An 11,846-nucleotide genomic window follows, 5' to 3' on the forward strand; every position below is an offset into this window, starting at 1 on the left:
GTTAAAGTCTCTAGGAGTTAGACTGTGCATAAGCTAGCTTTTAGGCGTCTGACCACAGAAAAGAAAGAGAGACCCTGAGAGACATCCCTACACTCCTGACACACTTCCTGGGCAAAGACAGCAAGCAGATTGCTTCCAGCCCAGTTCAAGATGTTCAAGTGAAGTGCTACCAGGCATCAGAATATTTGCTATTCAATGTCTTCAGCTCTCTGCAAAGGAAGATGGTAAGAACCATTTTGAAACTTACAGTTTATTCTTCCAACACCCACATTCAAGGGGGAAACAAAACTTCTTTGCACTGGGAACAGACAGCCCAACTCTCTCTCGAAGATAGGAAAGGAGGCCCTTTCCTCAACCCTTTCAAAACAGTAGCTTTCAAGGTAGTTCCTCTCCTTGTGCACAACACCATGCTCCTCCGAGACAGAAGGTCAAGGTTCAGAACTCCCCAGGTCTGCAGGGATGGGGAGGGGGGCAAGAATTTTAACCAAAAGTCCTTTCAGAGGCTATATAAATTACTCTCAAGTGATGACTGGAACACCTGTCAGGCATTTGCCCTCATTCCTTTCGTACATTTGACCACTAATCCCCAAATCCTTCAATAGGGGCAGGTAGGGCATGCCTCCAGCCCCAACTGCCAGTAGTCCAGTGGCTTCAGAACTGCAGAGGACAACAAGGACAACAGGGGACATGAATCCACATACTCGGGTAGGGGAGAGGGGATCAAATTCAGGTCCCTCTGCTTCCCTCAGCCAAAAAACCAAACCAAACCAAACCCCACCAACAGCAAAAAAACCCACCACAAAACACCAAACCAAAACAGCAAATTGTAGAAACAGGAGCCACAGCAGTGCTGAGTGGCTTCCCTCCACCAGCACAGCCATCCACACCACTGAGTCCCTCAGGGTGCTAACAGGGACAAGTACACAGCTTCCACACTGGAGGCAGACTTGGATGAAGCCCTTCAGGCCTGCCAAGGCTGGGCACCAGCACAATTCCAGGTAGCTAAGATTTTTATTTTTTAAATCCCTTCCAGGGTTTTGACAGCAGCTACATAGTCTTCTTCAGGACAGCAATATTAGGCACCTAAATTCTAGCTAGATCTCACATCAACACTTATTTTGGGTTGTGTTTTTGTCACTTTAGAATAGAAAGCTTTGTATTAAAGGACAGCAAAAGGACAGCTTTGGAAAACCAAAGCCTGGAATTCATTGGCCCTCGCCCAGTTATTTAAAAGTGACTTCATTTCTACCTTTTTGCCCCCTTGACTAACAAAATAACAGATGTGAGCATTTCATGAAAAACAACTAGGTCATCCCCTTTTGCACCAGTGTTATCAGATGACCACAAGCTGCATCAGATGACTACAAGCTGTGTATGTGAACAGAAACAACCCCCCTATTAGCAAGCCCTATGCCAAGGAAATCTAAAGCGCATGAATACAAAATAAATGCAAGATTGGGAAACTACTTTTGTTAGCATGATAGGTTTTAAAATTATGTAAGAGACATAATCGTCTCAGCTTCCAAACAGATTACATGAGATACAAAGTTGTGCAGTAGTTTAGCCAACTACTAACAACACATGGCAGTTATGAGAACCAGAGATGCCAGGTTAGTTAATACTCCAAGAAATCTTTGACAGTTTACTGTAACCCTTCTCTAACTTGTGATGGGAAGCCTACAAACAGCTCATGACTACGTGGTCAAAAGAACTTGTGTGGACTCTAATGCATGTTGCTCACCAACTGAAATGCTTTACTGATTGTGTGAGATGTTATGTACTTGAATGAATTGCAGTCCTGACTATTAACAGTTTAATAATGGTTCTATGAATTAGCATTAAATTACAGTGAATGTTACAGAAGAGGTTCTAATATTTACATTAGTGCCTAATGAGTTCCCCATAATTAATATAATTGCACTGAGCCACAGAAATTAATATTCAACCAATTACTTTAAAGATCTATCCAATCTATGTAGAAATTTTTTGAAGACACCTTTGCAGTAACAACAAAGAGGATTTTATAAAAGCCCAGGTCCTGATGCTGCCATGGGCTCTATAGGGGTGAATTTCATCGCAGGATCAAAGCCTGGGTCCCCACTGAAATTTTAGACTGAACTACTTTACCCCATTTCCTAAGCATTCACATTATGTTTACTCTAGAAATATTGCAACACAAAGCAGAAAATGTATTAAGTTCTATGCTCCACCTTAAGCATGACTTCTAAGGCTGTAACAAATATGACTGAGATAAAACAGTCAGGGACAAGTGACGCAGGTACATGAACAGCTTCAGTGGTGACTACAAAGATCCCACCAGGTGCGGCAAAACACACTGCTTATAATTCCAGATAGCATGTTTTATAAGGCAGGATGATTGAAAAAAAAAAAAAAACAAACCCAAAACCTTTTCACCTGCAAGGAATCTGCAACACTTTGTCCTAATTTCTGAAAGGCATGCTTTAGGGAGAGACATAAATGTGGAGCCACTTTGAAAGTCTTCAGAACCCCTCTGGTGATACTCTAGGGATCATTACACTGAGTATGCCTTTTCAAACATGAGCCTAATGCCTTACTTCCCATTTTTCCAAATATTTTCTATTTGAAGATAGCTGACCCAATTTTCTATTTGTTTGTTTAGAAGCTGTTTCAACTCCAGAAGACAGATACCTAAATATGACATAGCAAGAGAGGAAAGTTATGTACTGCACTGCTATTTCACAAAGCCTGTACAGGAACTTCAGAGATACTATTCTTCAGGGTAACTGATAGCACTAAGGGTAAAAGGTTAAGTATGTAAGTCTTATGTATTAAAGGATAATTAATATTCTTGCATCCTCAGCCGTCTCTGCTATGTCTTCAGACGTTAGATCCAGTTCTGCTTACACCAGAGAGCAATTTGATGTTTTAAATAGTGCTGGAGAAGACAAGCACAGAACCATCTTTATTCCTCCCTAACCCCCCCCTCTAAAAATCTACTCAGAGTTATTTTCAGAGTAAACAAAAAGCAAATAAAATTTGTCAGCCAACCCACCCAAAATCACGTTATAGTTCACAAAAGCCTGCCTTGTGGTGAAAGAGCAAACATGAAGACTTCAAGCTAAGACTCCAAGAGAAGAAGGTCTCAACTTGAAAGATACTTATACCATACTGTAAAATACTGCCCCTGTTGCACCAAAGCTAAATTGTACCTTTGTGAAAGGTACTGACCCACTAAAGCATTGCTGGAATAGACTCTTCCCCTTTCTACATAGCTCCAGCACAGCTCTGCAGCATTGCTTACAAGCACCAACACAAAAAAACAGGGAAGGGAGCTCAGCAGTTAATGATTTTCAAAGCCAAACGGCCCTTTGCTACCCATCTCCTTTGAACTTGCTATCAAGTATTTCTCTACAGAAAGTCCATCAGGAGCCTGGGAAGTGTTTGTCAGAGAAACAGGTAGTAAAACCACTGACTGCCAGTTGATAGTACTTTCTTTCCATTATCCCTCCACATCCACTGGGGGAAAAAAAAGTAGCTGGAACAAGCGGGGAACGTAAGTATTTTCAGCTTCTTATGCCAAACAAAAAATTTTTACATTTTATTTCTTGTCAATTGTCAGTTCCAAGTACAAAATATAAATTATCCATCCTAGACTACCGAAGGATGTCCTTCAAAACAGTTTTGCCAGTTCTGCCACTGGTATTCTTTCCGCAGTAACATTTGATTTTTCTGCTGCAGGTATAAATGTTACATTATTCTACTGCTATTAGTACCTAAGACACAGAGTCCTGCCACGCTGTTTGCCTTAATGATACCCCATGACAGCAAATGTTCCACACCGTTTACCTGTCATGATAAGTGTTTCCCAAACTTTCCGAGCGTGTTTCTTCTCATCAGCAAGCATTCCTTTATTCTTGTGCTGTAAGACAAGGTGAATAGGAGCACTATACTGTTTCATGTGCCTCGTGTTATGTGTTTTCTTACTCAGGTGCGTACAAGAAAATAGGCAAACCATTAAAAGAAAATGTGATGCTTGCAAAAACAGCCAATTTAAAACTTTGTTGCAAACCTGAGGCTGCACGATATTTTAAAAATGGGATTAGCAGCATTAAAAACAGCACTGAGGCTAATAAATAGTTAATAGCTAATCAAAATTACAACATTAGACATTCTTAAAGTCATCCCACAGTTTACATGTGGATGTAGACAGAGTCTGGAGGAAAAAAGAAAAAGCTGAGCAGGAAATCCATTCTCTTCAGCCACTGAATAAGGTCAGTATGTGTGCGTGTTGAGGGGGGTGGGACACAGGACACCTTGATTGTAAAAAGCACCAATTTAGGAGTTCATTCTGCCTCAGACAAGGTCTGAAACAAAGCAGGGGGCATTAGGTGCATTAAGGAACACAAATGGATACAAGTATAGGCGTACACCACACAATCCAACGTTGCAGAGGCACACAAGTTTACACACCTAAATAGAGCAACAGAAGAAACAGAATTTTCCTAACTGCCCCACCTCACTCCCCACACACCGATCAGCAGATCTCACACTCAGCACAAGTAGCTGAGGTATGACTGCTTCAATCAGAAACAATCACTTAAGCCCAAAACACAACCAATGCCTGTTACCATGTGCAAGGAGCAAAATCACAGTGCTCTTTCTGCCCAGGTCCACGTCTCTTCAGCATAAGCATACAGCTCAGCAAGTGTGGGAAATGATGGAAACAGGTTCAACTTGCTCCACGTGCAGTTTTACCCACATTTAAAGCATGAAAGGTAAATTCCCCTCATGGTAAATTCATTATAAGTAATAAAGGTTAAACATATGCTGCAGACTAAGTTTATAAAAGTATAAGGTAGTATCTCCTCTCTCTACCCAGACAGTAACTTTCACAAAAACTTGCAGGAAGTTAATTATCTTTTCAGACCTTTACCTCTGTCACATTTGATTGATATCACCCAACAGTTCAAAATTACTAGGGAGATGGACAGACACACACAGCAGAGAATCATAAATCTGTTTCCATAGTGAATTGCATTACAAATAGAAAGAACATGACACTGATGTTTCTTTTCAGGTATTGGCACAGGGATTCTTCAAGACACTGTATTCTGAAGCTCAAATCTCTAGTGAAATCTGACTATTTAAAAAAGAGTAGTAGGGTCCTTCATAATTCTTGTGCTGGAGAAATCAATTTGACCAAACTCCTCTGCATTTTGAGGACAGATAAGATGACAAAAAGACAGGTTTAAAAGTCTAAAAATGGCCTCATGGCTCAGGAACCCCCCTGCATATTTAGAACAAACACCAACTTTCTGATGATGATATCAAAGATGCACTGTGATGGCAGAGACAGCCAAGCTCCACTGAGGAGCCACTGTCTATCCAAAAAGTGACTGTCATATTGTAAGGAGCACCAAGAAAAGTGCAAAGACCTAATTCCTGCGTACTATCTTGAGAGTTTGCACAGGTATTTTCCAAATACTCTGGTCCAGACATGTAGCAACAAAGACAAGGTTGCCCTTTCCCACACACTTTACAGTAGTAGCAAAGGCTTCCTAATGCTGTAGTCAGTGGATCAGGCTGGAAAACCTTAAAAATATAAAATCTTTTCCTTTCCCTGATAACGGCTGTCATTTTTGCCTGCAAAAGTAAGCCAGTTCTTTTGCCCCATGTCTGTTACTTAAAAGTATGAATTCTACTCCTTCTTTGTGTGTAGGAGTCCAGAAAAATATATTAAATACCTTCAGCTGAAGGTTCCGGGCAGAACAGCAAAGCAGCAGAGCCTCAGAAGACCCATTTCAGAGTGGCTTTAACAATCAGCTAAAAAGCTATGGGACTGACTAGCTCAGTGGGAGCAATACACAGAAACACATCTGTAAAAGCTCGCCCTCTGCTTAAGTTTTAATCTTGTAATGCAAAGCATTTTAGTAAAGTGTAGGAAACATGCTGGCCGAAGCTAAAGCAGAAGCAATCGTTTTAAGTTGCACTTTACCTGAAGTGGTCTTTTGCCTACTTTCAACAAAGTAGTAATTTGTCTGGCCACTAGTTGATGAGGCATTGAATATACGGAATACTAGAACAGAAAGCAACAACACATCCTTTTAGCTTAGTGAACATAGGTAATGGGAGAAAGATGGCAGTCTTCCTGCATCACCTCAATGGTGATGATTTTTTCTTTCAATCTTATCCTCTTGCAGCAAATAGCCTGCACATATCCTCTGACAAACAGTCACAGACAAGCTGTTGACTTCATTCAAATCCTGGAACACCATCTGAATCAGCCAGATATCATTAGCTGAAGTTGTTTTATAAATAAAGGCAAGGTGTCTGTGAAGGACTTTTTCTAAGGAATAGCGGTGCAGGGAATCTATATTCAGTCTTTTTAAAGCTGTAACCCAGACTTGGTACTTAACAACAACCTAATTGCCTAGGCAGTTTTGAAGGGCTTGTGTCTTTTTCAGACATACAGGTTGATGTAGTCATAGCAGCACTTGCATCCCCATAGGGATTCTGCCTCTTGAAGCTTCTCATCCCCATGTAAGAGAACAACCCCCACCCCTTGGAAAGAACAGATATTGTATATGTTTAATTAGCATGAATCTAGACTCCTTTCTTTTTGATCAAACACTGTTTCATGTTTTAATATTTAACCTAAGCTTAGCAATGGGATATCTTAGCCATCAGTGATTATCCATTTAATCAAGGACAAGCATTCCTTTTAGAATAAAAGTATGGAAAGTTGGCAAGAAAAAATAGCCTTAAATTGTCCTTGTGTAACATGTGACCATATATGGATGGAAAGGGTTAGGGTACTTTATCTGTGAAGACCACCAAAGACCCCTGAAGAGAGGAAGGCATGCACAAAATCTGAAGCTGAGCCAAGAGGAGCAACTTAACACCATTATGCAGCCGATGTAGATTAGAATGTATATGTATTAAATAGGCAGAATATGACTGGATTTATTGTATAAATATAATGAGGTAGCTGTCTTTGGTGTGCTTGATTTGTGGAAAACCACCAACCATCCAGGCTTGTGCAACCCTGAAATAAATTAGCAATGTCTCTCCTGAGCGTGTGATTATTGATTCATTGCCCAACAGGCGACAAATCCGCTTTTCAGACAACACCCATGACTAGCATTACTACTGGCTTGAAAATAATCACTGCCAGAAAGCTGTGGTCAGTTCCAGTCTCAAGTGTGATCAGAACCAGTCACCAGCATAGACTTTGGTTTTGGAAAACTTGATGCTTATCACTTTTCACAATTACAGTTACTAACATCTTTCACTAACACTAGAAGATTTTCCACCAGCTCATTGAAGAACAGTCTGTAAAGGGTAGATGCTAGCAGCAATTCAATGGAAGCATCGCACCTGTGCTGAATGGATGCTGCTGAATAGACACAGAAAAGAGTGTTTGCTAAAAAGACCTAATCTATCGGTATTGTTTGTATTGGGTAATGCTTATTTATAGAATCAAACCTCTTGAACAGGATGGTCACTTGCTATCCAGCTAGTGATTAGTGTCTCCACTGCAGGTGTCCTTTCAAAGGTGCCTTCAGCTGGATGAGATAATACTCCCCAAACCATTCTGGAGAACTCTCACCCACTGGCACACCTCTGAATACTCCAGCATAGGCAGGATCCATTTCTATTCATTACCTTAAATTACGTACAAACCACCTCTTAGCTATCTTAACCATGAACAAAGACTGCTCTACAAGACCAGTCCTACTGAGCAGTTCTGTCCATACAGTTTGGTCAACACCTTTGTCTACAGCAAATGCCAACAGGAAGAACCCCCAGGAGCTCCTGGTTTCTCTGCCCAGGAAGTTAACCACCATACCCCAGGACACAAGCAGTGTCTACCAGTTAGTCTGTGCACAACAGGAGCCACCTAAGAAGATCTCTGGGACTGTCCAAAATTCCTGTCTGCAGAGCTCCTGTCTGTTGTTTTGCTGAGAGGCTGGCTAGGAGCTCAGTCAACTGTCTTCAGGCAGTCAGACATGTCCTCTCTGCAGAGATTAGCTCCAGAGCTCCTGGACCTCCCTGGGAACTGCACATTAAGCGTGCTGGGTATCCATACAGGCACAACCCTGATATTCAGCTGCATTAAAATTGCAGCAGGATAAACTTGAGTTTCATCCTTATAACACAATTACAACCTCCATAAATTTTTACTACAGTATCCACTGAGTTATTTTAATAGCAGCCCCTTTGTAATCCCTCTGATACAAGCCGTGTACCATTCCTAAGGCAGACATGCTGACCGTGCAAGGCATCCTCCTGATCCCTGCTGTATGTGCATCTGAAAACGGAAGCACAAGAGAAAAGAGTAGATATAAATGGTTTTGAATTTTGTAGCCATTAGGCTGAGAGGCTGGAGCACTGTTGGGCAGCCAACTTCCCCTCCTCACTCTGTCTCAAGCTGCCCAAGGCCCTTTACAAATTCCTTTGTCACTTCCGAAACCATTTAAGTGCTGAACCAGAAAGCTAACAGTTTTTCTGACAAAAATGGTTTTTCTGAACCTCCTATGGGAGTAATGAGCCTCTCCTATTACGAAGGGACAAGTCAGCTGAAAGAAGCAATAAAAGAACTAATGTCATTTGCTAAGATGGATTGCTATTATTTGAGCTGTCCATCCACACATATTTGTCCAGAGTGTATTTTTAGTACTAGAAGCAATGTAGTTACAGATCACAGAACAGCCAAACTGCCAGAAAACATGGACTGACTTACCTTCATCAAAATAAATCACAGCAGGTTTTGGGACTCCCAGAGCTCAGAAGCCAAGGGTGACCTTGAGGGAGAAGTTGATTAAAACTGTCACACAAAGCCCAGTGTTATACTTTATACCTAATGATGCCAAGTTGCCAGCTGAATCATGTCTGCTTGTGTCTGCACTGTAGAGTTCAGAGCTGAGATGTGCTCCTAAAGAGCAACTGATAGAAAGAAATTCATCAGTCTGACCTCCTCCCTAAATTACAACCCCTTCAACATGAGGCTGTTAAACTACTACTTTTTCAGATAGGAGTAGGAAGGAACCCAAAAGCAATGGGCAATATTAAAAAAAAACAAAACCAAAAAAATCCCAAGAAAACCACCACACCTCAATCGAGTTTGCTTTCCCCTCCCACCAGTTTACTTGACTGTGTACACCACAAAACATACCAAACTTTTGGGTACAAAGGTCTAAATCCTCACCTGGGGCAGACATCAATGTAATAACTTTGACTTCAGCAGAGCACTACTACATAAGCCTGCACAGTGCCTGCAGCTTGCAGGGTCCAAGGCCAAGGGTTTAGACCCCAGCAGCACCATGCCTGCTCACAGTCAAGAGGAACAGCAGCAACCAGAGAGAAGCAGACTGGCTTGAAGGTCTTCACTATGAGAAACTCCAACAACTCATTCATACAAAAGAAAAGGACTTGTAGGAGTTTCTATTAGTGTGTTCTGATAATTTTGCGGGAAGTAAGCACTGGTACACCAGGTCTGGGGATCCTGGTCAGATGCCAAAAACTCAGTAGTTGGAAAAGCATGAGAAGACCCAGCATTACAGTATTGGGGCCCCTCAGTACTACAGCACAGACTATGGCAGCCCCGAGGGCTCCAGCCAGGACTTAACCCTCTGCAGCAGGGCCAGGACCAGCAGCACGGGAAGCAGGCAAGCCCTCCCTGGTGCTTGCCCTTCCAGCTTCCCAAGCTGCTACTAGAGAGGAGGTGCCCCAAGGTCCTTCCCTTCAAGGCAGCCTGTGCAGTAGGGATTCAATTTCCAAGCACAGGCTCTTTCCACCTAGGAGGAGGCAGAGCTTTTCAGGGGAAACATGCCTGTATTCCTCTAAAAGTCATGTACATTTAAGTAAATGACTTCAACTTTGACAGTTTCACATTTTTCAGATAAAAACCTGTTAAAGCCGCATATCCCCATGTAGGCTGAGTTACTGTTTCATGAGTGTTTTCCCTATGAATGCCAAGTTCCATTAATGCATATTCCCAGACTTTAAACCATACAGAAATTTGCTGAGGTTGGCCTTTGCAGAGGCAAGTATTTTTGCTGAAAGTTTTGATCTAAAACAGCTCAGTCATATTTATGCAGGCCCAGCCTTGATAGAAGGAGGAACATTGTTTCCATCATGAAAGAGGCTTTATTTTTTTTAACAATCTGTGGAAAAAGATTTAAAAATATATATATCAGAAGATTCTTACCGAGGAGACATGCTGAAAAATGCACAAGTAAAACTGGGTATGATACAGAAATAGGAGACTGAAGAAGTATCTTCAATGTTTTGTACAGTTTTGCTCCTGATTGTTTTGTGCCCATAAAAGCATGATCTTTCTTATTTTCAATGAGATTGTACAATGTTCAGAATCTTCTGAGGCAAGTGGCAAACGGCTCCTCTGCCCTGAAAAATGCCAGGATGACTAGATTCATCCCACCCAGGGAAGACATCCAATTTCAACCATAATTGCCTGAACTACCTAAGCAGCCAAAACAAAGACAGGCTTCTCCAAGCAGCAATTCAAACTTTGGGCGATCATCCTCTTCCTCAAACCTCCTCCCACCCCAAAGGCAACTATGCTTTTTATTTAGGCATTTCAGCTTGTAATGGGGGAGAATCAGATCACAGCCTCTAGTTACCCTGCTGTGACATTACCCCACTTCTAAAATGACCAAAACATTTGAAGAAAGAAAAAAGAAAGGATTAAAAAAAACCAGGAAAACAAAGAGACACTAGATAGAGGCCAGAAGTGACAGTCAAGACTGCAGGACTATTTACATTCAGTACAAACAGCAGCAACAAGATCAAAACACTGTAATTAACACTTCCTTGAATTTTGCTTAAAAATATCTAGGGAATATTCTTATGTCAGTACATTAAGAAAACACATTGGCCAACTTCTGACAACAGAGCACAGAAGTTGCCAAATTCTCCATTTATTTTAAGTTTCCTTTTCATAATTCATATATGCAGAGACCCAAGAGCAGAGATTACCTCCAGATAATTTAGCCACTGCAGTCAATTTTCACTTTCCATTAGGATAAAGCCTGACATTTACACAGTGTTCAAGTAGGATGCCAGTGACTGCCACCAGTGAACAACATTCACTTTATTGGTGGCAGTTATTTAGCTGACCTTGGCTTAGTAGAAATTAAGAAGAAAAAAAACCCCAGAAGACAACAAAACAAAACTTAAAAAACCACCCAAAAAAACCAAACCAGGCCTATTTACTTTCCCACTTGTTTTTGGGTAACAGCCTGACCTCTTAAAAAGGCAAACTGCAGGAGGTATGTGAACTGTATTTAACCCCAGGGATATTTCCTAAATTGTTCACAGCAAACAGCCGAGCTAGCTCTGCTCCTGAACTTTGACAGTGCCCTCAGCATAGAACCGTTACAGAAATGCAGAAGGTGTTCAAAACTACCTTGCTGCTGTCTTGTTTCTGGAGTCAAGCAAGGACCAAGTACAAACTTATTCAGATATATACTTATCATGCAATTTATCTATATTATGCCTAGTGAAAATGGTCGCATCTTCCACCTATTACTGATCCTCTTTGACATCCCTAATGCTAATGGTGTCAACCAGTTACTCCCCTACGCTAGGTAGAGTTCATTATTGCACTGTTCAAGCTGATTATACGTTCAAACACTACAAAATAGCCAGACAAGATAATGGAGTATTAGCATCTTCCTCCTAATTTGAGAAAAGTCCTTTCCTTAACAAGCTTTTCTCTGCTGTCAACAAGCTTTTTCTCAGGAAAGAATGTTGGAATATTGTAGCAAAGCTCAACGCATGATCTTATTTTCTTTTAAAATAATTGACTTATAATTTAATATTTATTTTAGTTTAAAATAAAT

General features: G+C 41.2%; 1 long non-coding RNA gene across 1 annotated transcript in view; it reads right to left on the bottom strand.

Annotated features, from left to right (window-relative positions):
* Nucleotides 1-11,435, bottom strand: part of LOC142059526 (uncharacterized) — a 193,858-nt gene extending 182,423 nt beyond the window's left edge. The window contains exon 1 of the long non-coding RNA XR_012661394.1: nt 10,981-11,435. This is a non-coding gene — a long non-coding RNA (uncharacterized LOC142059526). The remainder of the gene's footprint in view (nt 1-10,980) is intronic.
* Nucleotides 11,436-11,846: the final 411 nt, after the last annotated feature.

The sequence above is a fragment of the Phalacrocorax aristotelis genome, chromosome 7, assembly GCF_949628215.1.
Source record: "Phalacrocorax aristotelis chromosome 7, bGulAri2.1, whole genome shotgun sequence".
NCBI lineage: Eukaryota > Metazoa > Chordata > Aves > Suliformes > Phalacrocoracidae > Phalacrocorax > Phalacrocorax aristotelis.